The sequence below is a fragment of the Agelaius tricolor genome, unplaced genomic scaffold (assembly GCF_023055355.1).
Source record: "Agelaius tricolor isolate 1412-34295 unplaced genomic scaffold, bAgeTri1.0.p SCAF_21, whole genome shotgun sequence".
Classification (NCBI taxonomy): Eukaryota; Metazoa; Chordata; class Aves; order Passeriformes; family Icteridae; genus Agelaius; species Agelaius tricolor.
The window spans coordinates 2,283,699-2,293,922 of NW_027269281.1; the positions used below are offsets into that span (position 1 = coordinate 2,283,699).

At 43.4% G+C, this 10,224-nt stretch overlaps 1 long non-coding RNA gene across 1 annotated transcript; it reads left to right on the forward strand.

Annotated features, from left to right (window-relative positions):
* Positions 1–5,907: 5,907 nt before the first annotated feature.
* Positions 5,908–7,413, forward strand: LOC139598955 (uncharacterized). Its single transcript, XR_011682093.1, has 2 exons — positions 5,908–7,121; positions 7,152–7,413. It is a non-coding gene; the product is annotated as an uncharacterized lncRNA (long non-coding RNA).
* Positions 7,414–10,224: the final 2,811 nt, after the last annotated feature.

Genomic DNA, 10,224 nt, shown 5'->3' on the forward strand with positions numbered 1-10,224 from the left:
AGACACCTCTCTTTCAAACCAAGACACTGAGGCAATTCAGCTGACCTTGGATAGTCTTTCCTTTCTTCTATACTTTTCCAGAAAGACTAAGTTTAATCTCTTCTCCTAGGCTGTGGCAAGTTGTATGCTCCTCTTGGCTCATACCAGGACTATAGGAATTAACTGCTATTGAGCAGCCTCTTCTGAAAATTATGGTTTTCAAATGCTATAGTTTGTTTGGTAGGGACTTTTTATTAGCAAAAAGTAATCAGGAGTTTTGTTTTGTTTTGTTTTCCAGAGTTTCCTCTGTAATCTACAGGCCACAGCAGAAGGCAGCCAGACAGAGCAGTGAACGCAACAGCCAGTGCAAGGACCTGTTCAGGTTTAAAATTTGGGAATTTCTCAGTCTTAAGTGATGACAGGTGCTTTCCAGGTGACAGGAAGTTTGCAACATATGAGAAAAGCACCTCAGCATGGCTCCTAGCAAGATTGGAAATTTTTTTTCATCATAGGATATCTCAGCACAATTGTTGTTACAGATAAAGCTTGTTAAATTCAGAACTAAATATGACATTGTAAATAAGAAACTAAGGGTAGGTGAGGAACCCTGTAATTTAAAAATCTTTCAAAGTCTATTCTCCTGAAACATGTATTATCATTCCCTATTCAAGAGTTTTCTGGTTAAAGAAGGTCATGTGCAGAAGAAGCTCTTCCCAGTAGTTATCCTCACAGGTAACTACCCTTCCCCAAAGAGCACTGACATCTGCTCACATAAAAGCTAAAGAAAGGAGGAGGAAGGGGGACATCTGTTATTTACAACTTTTGCCTTCCAGAGCAACCTATATGTGTGCTGAAGCCCTGCTTCCTGGGAAGTGGACGGACATGCTTGTTGATGGGGAAAAGGGAATAAAATCTTTCAGGTTTTTTTCCTTTGTTTCCATGCACACTCTTTGCTTTTGCTTTAGTAAACTCCCTTTATCTTGACCCACAAGTTTTTAAAATTTTATTTTCTTCCACTGTCCTGCTGAGGAGGGGAGTGATAGAGGGGCTTGGTGGGCATCTGGTGTTCAGCCAAGGTCAACCCACCAGAGTCCTTTCTGGCACCTGAACAAGGACACAAGAATGGAGATAACAAGGTATATTTATTGAAGGGTCTTCAGGTACATTTAGGGCAGACAAAGCCCACCCGGGGGCTACACCCTAAAAATAGGCGACAGGTCACTGGTTTTCACACTTTTATAAGTTTGGTCCATTTGCATATTGGGGGTCAATCTTCTAATTACAGCTTTGGGTAATTAAGTAATTTTACCCCAAGTTCCCTCCCCCCCTCAACTCACTTTTATTTACATTTCTCAGGGCCTGAGATAGTAAGGTGTCCTTGATTCCCAAGCCTAGAGAGGAATTGTTTTGTCTGACTAAAATGGAAAAGCAGTAGCTAACACTCTATATGGAGTTTAGAGTTATACACTAAAGAATTATAGGATTATAAATACATGAAAAATAGAAAAGCTAAAATCCTATGGCATCAAAGGGACTGGAGCATCTCTTTTATGAGGAAAGGCTGAGGGAGCTGGGCCTGTTCAGCCTCAAAAAGAGATGACTGAATGGGGGACCTCATCAATGTCTATAAGTATCTGAAGGAGGGGTGTCACCATTGAGTCAGGAATGGATGAATGAGTGACACATGACACACTCCATGCATTTTCAGAAGGTTAATAATAATTTTATTAGGAACCCATTCCTTTTTATACTCTCTTCCAACACAGGTGGACCTGATTGGTCCTTTAATCAACATACCGTCACCATTGGCTGATTAAGAAACCACCCTTTGGTAAACATCTTTCCATAACACATTCCACATGTTTGCACACACCAGGTGCACAAACTTAAGAATTGTTTTCATTCTTTTCTCTGAGCTTCTCAGAGCTTTTCCCAGAATGATGCCTGGGAAACTATAGGAAACTATCAATTTCTCTTTCTTAGTATTCACAGAAGGGTACCACGAGGATGGAGCCAGGCTCTTCTCAGCGATGCCAAGCAATAGGACAAGAGGCAATGGGAAGAAGTTGATGCACAGAAAGTTCTACCTGAACATGAAAAACTTCTTTACTGTGCAGGTGACCGAGCACAAGAACAGATTGAACAGAGAGGGTGTGGAGTCTCCCTCACTGGAGATATTCAAGAACCACTGGACACAATCCTGTGCAATGTGCTGTAGGATGTCTCTGCTTGAGCAGGTAGGTTGAACCAGATGGTCCACTGTGGTCCATTCCAACCTGACCCGTTCTGTTATTCTGTGATTCCCTGGTAGTAAGGCACTGGAACAGGTTCCCCAGAGAAGTTGTGGGTGCCCCATCCCTAGAGGTGTTCAAGGCCAAGTTAGATGGGGCTATGAGGAACCTGATCTATTGGGTGCCATCCCTGCTCATGGCAGGGGGGTTGGAACTAGATGATCTTTAAGGTCCCTTCCACCCCAAACCATTCTATGATTTTAAGATTCTATGAATTCAAACAGGAAGCAGAAATTACCCAGTCCCTGACCTCATAAGAACTTTGACACGTGAAAATATTACAGCTGCCAGCCAGGTGAGTGGATTTCTGCCTGGCCTCTTATGCTGGAATAATGGGACCAACAGTTAGCAGTTGTAAGGTAAGGAAGCCCAATAGCTGGGATCCCTTGCTAGAAATCAGAGAATTGAAAGAGGAATTAGAAAAGAGGCATCAATTTGCAGTCTCTGGAGATGACTACTCTGAATTGTGAGAGCAAGATATTAATTTAAGGAAGATCTTGTGAACTCCCCAGGAAAGTGGACCACTGTAGATGAAGGTATCTAGTACCTGAGAGAATTAGCAGTGCTGGAAGTCATCTCTGGTGATCTAAATTATGATGATGAGGTCTCTAAAGATCCAGAGAATGTCCTGTGCACACAGGCCATGTGGAGGAAGATGATTCAAACTACCCCAGTGTCATATTCTAACAGCTTGACAGCAATGTATTGCCCAGATATGGATACAACAATTGTGGAGGGAGTGTCTTCTTGGCTCCAAATCTTTGAAGAAAATCTTAGTACCTCCACATCTCTATAGGCCAGTACCTCAGCTCTCAGGGACAGCCCAAGAGATCAGTCCTTTCCTGCCCCAGTCAGATGGAAAGGAAGCCCCAGGCATATGTCATGTGGTGCGCTCTGGTTCTTTTTGCGTGACATGGGGGAAGGACAGGAGGAAGTGGGATGGTGAACCCACCTTTAAGCTGGAAGCCCATGTACATGAACTGAGAGGGAAGAGAGCTGTTAAGAAGGGGCCATACAAGAAGGCTGTCAGTGTCGACGACTGAGAGATGAGACTCCACTTAGGGCAAGCAAGAAGTTGTTTATTGTTTCGAAAGCTTGGTTTATATACTCTTACAGCTTTAGATAAAATTTTCCACTGCCAAGCAATAACCACATTATTAATGTTTCTTAGCAATATTGCTTAACCACAATCTTACACCTGCAGTCTTACATGACTTCCTTAAAACAAAGTACAACATTAATTTTCTTTCCTCCCTCAGATTTCTGTTTGATGTTCCCAGGGCTTTTGGCCCATCAAGGCCAAGATGTCCACATCACCCATTAACTCTGCAGTACTCTCTGCTCCACTTCCCAGCTGCATCCCCATATCTCTCCCTTTCTGTTCAACCATCAAAATTCTTTTCAGGGATTTATCTATTAATCTTTGAATGCATTGCAAAACACATGGCAAGCAAATCATCAAAAGCATTACTATAGCTAAAATATAAATCCCTGTCTTTATCAAGTTTTTAAGTCAGCCAGTAAGCCCACATCCCCCAAGCATCTGCCCAAGCCAGTCCCCATTGCTAACAACCTGTAATTTAATTACACTGTGTTGAAGGGCCTGCATGCTAGCATGGATAGACTGAGAATGATCAGACAGGTTCATGCAGCATAAGCCTTCAAAGTCTTCACAGCCATGTTCATGCACTAAAAGCAAAAAATCTATGGCAGCTCTATTTTGCAATGTTGTATGCCTTACACTATCAATATCTGTTAATAAGCCTGTTAAAGCAGAGCTAGTAGCATTAGTTTGTTTTGCAAGCCAGCAACCAAGCTCATTTAAAGTTTTTTGTGAATGTGCCGTGCCAATAGATGGAATAATTGAGGCAAGTACTCATGCCCCGGTTTCCCATGACTGTACGTTATCGTCACAATCTGGGGTGTATGTGTGTGTGCTGCATTTCACCTGTCCTAGCTTATGCAAAGATGTTAAGTTTATCTGTGAGGGGTGAAACACAGTTAGTCACCCAAAAGTGCAAGGGCCTCCTATTGCCTCTCCTGGTATTCCTTTCCAAGCTCTATTTCCACAAATTAAAAATATATTGTCTATTAGTCTGATGGCAACTTCTCCTGGAATAACTTAGCGCAGTAAGGTGCCAAGCAGAGGCATTGGCATAAATACCTGTACCTGAAACATCAAAGCCAGGGTTTATTTTTACTTTGTTAACATAGGTCCAGGTCCTATGGGTGTAATTTAAAAAGAAACACACAAAGGACTGTGTGGATCCGAGAATGTCAAGCTCTTCAGACTGTAGGGGGAGAAGGGGAAACTCATTAATTATATCCATCCCTTGACCACTGTTGTTAGCAAAAAACCATCCAGCCATCTGGCCTTGCTTTTTACGGTACTCCGTATCGCACCACCACTTTGGTTCAACTCGACCTAGGGTGGTACAATTTCTTTGGGTTGTCAAGTTGAATAAAGTATCCCACTCACTTTCCTGTAAGGGCATGGCAACGAAGCAAGTTTGAAAAGGGTTACTGGGAGAAGTCATAGAAATGCACAAAGTAGATTCATTTAAAGCTGAAGCAAGCATAAGCTGAACATTACCTTCTGGAAGGGCTGGCACCACGACCATTTCCCCTTTGTAGAGACTGAATCCTACAAAAAGGATCAGCCTGAGGAGGCCAATCTTGTTCCCAAAAATACCTATGTGAAGGCAAGCCATAATCCTGTGCACACACAAAGTTTTAAAATAATACAATCACCATACAAATAGCAAAAAGGATCATACCGTGGGCAATCCCGGTGCTCTGATGTGCAATACCACTTTCTCTGACACCTATAACACACAGAGTCCATGCCTGGTGGGAATAATCTCTACAAATAAAGCAAGGTTTAGGGTTATTTTCAAATGTAAATCCAAGTCTCCTTTCACACTGTTCCCACTGTCTTTTGAGACATGGGGTTAGAAATTAACTTGGGGTAGAAATCAATTTCAGATTTAGATTGAGTGTGCTGTTTTGAATTTTTTAGTCAGTAGCTTGCTCGCATAAATGAAGTGTGTTGTGTTAACATGTTTAGTCTGTTAACTTGCTGTGCTCACAAAAAGCCTGTAGCTCGTAAAACTGTCCCAAACAAGGTGAAAGGAATCTGAACTTCCAAGCTAGAGGGAGATAAGAGGGGCCCCTTAGACCTTGAAACAAGAAACAAAGCAAAACTGAGGCTGCCAAGATACCAAGAAGACTGAAGGACAACCAGAGAGCTCTCTGCACAAGGACTGATAGGAACTAATTGTAATGCAAAGCAGGGCTAGTAAATGAATATGCATGGACCAGTTGTGTAGCTTAATGCATATGCAACAGGTTAGGGGACAAAGGGAAGTCTAGACTCTCGGGGAGTTTGCATGCTCTTTGATTGTGCATGTGCCCAGCACTGAATAAAGATACATACCTACTTCAAAACTTTTATGAGTTGTGAAGTTTTTTCTGCAAATCATTTTTCTGGCAAGCCACGCAGGAGATCATCTCTATCCCCTGGAGAGGCAGAGTGCGGAGGCAGACTTCCTTGGTGCACCCTGGGGGACTTTTCTTGGAGGGGCTCCGCATTCCGGCTCACCCCCCCTGTGGAGACAGACAATGGCCTTGTTATAAAATTGACTCAAAACGAGCAATTTCCAATCAAAGAATTTATTAATTATTGAAGCAGTTATACTACGTAAGCAAAGGCTCAGCGCTGGGCGACAGGGGAGTCTCAGCTCCACCTACTGCCGCGCCAACTAGTTTCTGATTCAGTCCTTTTATCCTCTCCATCCTTCAGGAGTCCATGTTATCTTGGAGTTCTCTGCGCCTGCGCTGGTTGTTGCTAGAGGGTCATCCTTCTGTCTCCTGGTGGTCGGTGATAAAAGGCTGCGGAGTCTTCCTCAGCTGTGTCTTCTTCACCCTATGTCTTTATTTGATGACTTCTCCGTGGAAAATTACCAAAATCTTATGATTAACGCAATATGTGCCCTATCAAGTTTCAGCAAGCAAATATCCTGCCTTGCAGACTGTTTATCTGCCCCTGCCCCTTCCCCAGCTTTTCCCTGGTCGTTATCTCTGTGAGTTATCTGCTTGTACCATTTGTCAGCGGGAAAGGTTTCCCTGCTGGGTGTTAATCTGCCCCTGCCCTTTCCCCAGCCTTTCCCTGGTCGTTATTTCTGTTAGTTATCTGTTTGTACCATTTGCTGGGTGGGACTATGTGTGGGCTCCTGCAACCCCTTCCCTGGTATCCTTGTAGCTCATATCTCATGAAGTAGTACAGAAATAGTCAGCAGACAACTCTTGTAACACACTGGTCTCTTTTTCGTGATGAACAAAATGTAGTCCTTCATCTCAATCCCCCCTTTGTTTTGATACTCAATTTTGTTCATCAAAACGCTCTAATTCCCTTTTGCTAAGCTCCAGAGATTCTTCTGGATCATCCATCTTCAAGGTTTCGTATTTTGCTCGTATGAGCATAAGGTGAGCAGCTTCTAATCTGCCTTTTACAATGCTAATCAATTTATTAAAAATACAAGGGCCAAACGTGAGTCCCAATAGTAAGAGAAGTAGTGGACCCGCTATCGTTGATAATAAAGTTGTAAGCCAAGGAGAATAGTTAAACCAAGATTCATACCAGCTTTGGTGTTCTTCCCTTTCTCTTTGTCTTCTTTCTAGCCCCTCCCGTAGTTTTGCCATTGAGTCCCGTATAATTCCGCTCTTGTTTACATATGTGCAGCATTCTTCTCTTAAAGCAGCACATAGTCCTCCTTGTTGCAGGAATAATAGATTTAACCCCCTTCGATTTTGTAAGGCTACCTCTGCTAGGGAATCTAATGATTCTGTGAGGTCTTTGATGGAGGTTTCGATCCTCCTGAGGTCTTCATCTACAGAGGCTCTTAGTTCTTGGAATCCTCGGTGTTGCTGTATGAGTGAGGCTATTCCTGTTCCTGTCCCGGCTGCACCTATTCCTAGTAACATTGCTACAGTGAAGGTTGTGAATATTTCTCGTTTCACTATGTGGGGTCCTATATTTTGATATTGTTCATAAACGTACTCTACGGGGTGGTAAAGGACTCTGGGTACTATCAATACTTGAATACAAAAGTCACTGGATTCATTAAATCGGTCTATATTTATACATGGGGTGACTCCGAGAGTGTTACAGACCCATTTAGTATTTGCTGCTGGCAGTATCCAGCTGGCAGGTTTCTTAGGGTCACTCAAATTCCCCATAACCTGACATAGATGTCGTTTTTCCACTGGTACTCGTCCTATACATCTTCCTCTCCCCGTTACCCTTGCCAAGGTTATCCCTCTTGATTCTTCTCCTCCTTTTTTCCATAGGCACCTAGCTGGGTTGGTCCCATTTACTCGTCTGCTTTTTGCTGTTACCCCTATGGCTTCATAGAACGGGGGGTTTACGGTGTAACACAGCCAACATTCCTTAGTTAGATTTGGATGGGTCTCATTCAGGACTAGGAAAGTGGCCTGTAATATTTTCCACAAGTCCCCTTCTCCCGGGTTTTCAGGTCCTCGGGTCAAATTAGTAAAGTTTTGCTTATACATTTCTGGAAGACTAGTGGTTGGGGCTGTTTCTGATTCATTTCCATTATTTTCTCCTAGCGTTTGTTCTCCAGCTATCGCCTGGTTTGGTCCAATTGGTTCAGGGTCGTGTGGCACGGTTGTCTTTTGGATTATAAAGTGCCCCCCTCTGTCTGTCCCTGGTTCCCATAATCGGGCTCCCCACATTTTCCCTAATAACCAGACTTGGTCATGTGGTTTTGTCACATTAATGTAAATCATATTGCATGTTCCATCTAACCCTCCTTCTTTCTGGGTATATGTGGAAGTGGGCTGTGTACACCCGTATGGACCCCATCCAGTTCTGATAAACCCGTCCTCGTTCCCCCCAAAGGAGCTTACTGATACACAGTCCCAATAAGCACAGTAAAAGTGTCCTGGATAGTTACAATACCCTTTTCCTGGGTTTGAGCTTGGACAAAAATAATATCCAAACTGATTTAAACATGGATTTACAGGTATTAAATCACACAAAGTACATAAAAAGCTGGGTGCGCCAGACGTGATTTTGGTCTGGATAACATACTGGTCTTCCCATCTAATCAGTGACCATTTGAAGGGTTGATGTGAATACCCTTCTGCCCCTGAACTTGTTACAATGCACCAGAAAAGAATTAAGGCTTGTAATTTGGGGCTGTCATTGTCGGAGCTCAGGTTAAATTTTACCTTTGGTTTCCCCAGTGGTGGGTTACCAATCCTGGGGCAGGACGGCCAACATTTCCTGGACATCCCATATGGGGGTCGAGGCTTCCGACGGACTCCACTGGTTATTACCTCTCTGCCTCGCCCGACGACTCGGTTGCTGCGAGCCTCGGGGTTTATCATCTTCTCGGCAGCAGAGGTATTCTTCAGGAGCCGGATAAACTTCTCATTTCTACTTTTTAGCACTGGCGGCCCAGTTATCAGCTTTTATTAATGAGAGGTCACGCCGCAAATTGGGGGCTTTCTTCTGACACACCACTTCCAGGATGTCCAGGAGAAAGGGGATCGGTTCGTTAGGGTGGTAGCAGAACCGATCAGGATTTACCCCTTTGGAAAAGGTTTCCCACCACTCGTCAGATCCAAGCTTTTACCTCCCCCGTAGCAACTCTGCTACTAAAAATGATAGAAGTTAGTCTCCTCTCTTTCTCATAGCACGGCGTGCAAATTCCCCTAGGTGTTCTACCACTCCGACAATGAGACCACCAAGGTTCGTGACACAATTTACAGGAAAAGCATACAAGGGGGTGACAGTCACAATCTAACCAGTTACACTTTAACCTTATATCTTTGTTCTGTGCTTTTTCCCCCTTCCATGGGTGCCCTTTATGTTCTAATCTCGGGGACTTAAAGTAGGGCTTTCTTAACTCGTCCTCTAAGAGTTTGCAATATCCAAGAGCCTCCTGATTCCCTATTAGCTGGGTTTGGAGATAATGGTTATCTCCAACCCAGATTACTATCCAAATCATTTATCAGTTCGTTTCAGCTTTAATTTGGTTTCTCCCGGGAGACTGCAAACCTCCCAGCTGTGAGGGGGTTTTACCGGTCCTTTTATGCGACTAGCATGAGTCTATCCTTTTTCAGCGGTTCGTATGGCTGCTTCTGTGCTGAGGAGTACTTGGAACGGTCCTTCCCACCTTGGAGTCAAGGGGTTTTCTTTACAGTTTTTTTTTTTCACAAGCACCCAATCTCCTGGCTGTACCTGGTGTAAGATAAAATCTAAAGGAGGCCGTTGTGCTAACATACCTTTTTCCCATAATGCCTTTCTGTACTTTGTCAATTCCACCAAATATTTTTGTGTACATGTGTCATTAATGACAGGATGTTCGTTAGGATTTTCTAGGTTATACGGCATCCCATACATCATTTCAAAGGGTGATACCCCTAAATCAGCTCTAGGTCTTGTTCTTATATTTAGCAACGCTAGAGGAATACATTTAACCCAGGTCAAATTGGTTTCTGCTACCAGTTTGGTCAATTGCTTTTTTATTTCCCCATTCATTCGTTCAACTCGTCCAGAGCTCTGGGGATGCCAGGGGGCATGTTGTTCCCACCGTATGCCCAGAGCTGTTGCTAAGTTTTGGGTAATTTGGGAAATAAAATGCGGCCCTCTATCTGAGTCAATGACTTCTGGGACCCCATATCTCGGGATTATCTCTTCCATCAATATTTTCGTAACTACTTTGGCTGTTTCTCTTACGGTTGGGAAGGCTTCCACAAAATGTGTTAGGTGGTCCACCAAGACCAATAAATATTTGGTTCTCCCTACTTTGGGGAGCTCGGTGAAATCTATCTGAATGTGGGAGAAAGGCCTTTTTGCTAGCGGTCGGCCTCCCTCCGGTAATTTTCTCAAAATTTTTTTTTTTTTTTTTTTTTTTTTTTTTCCTAT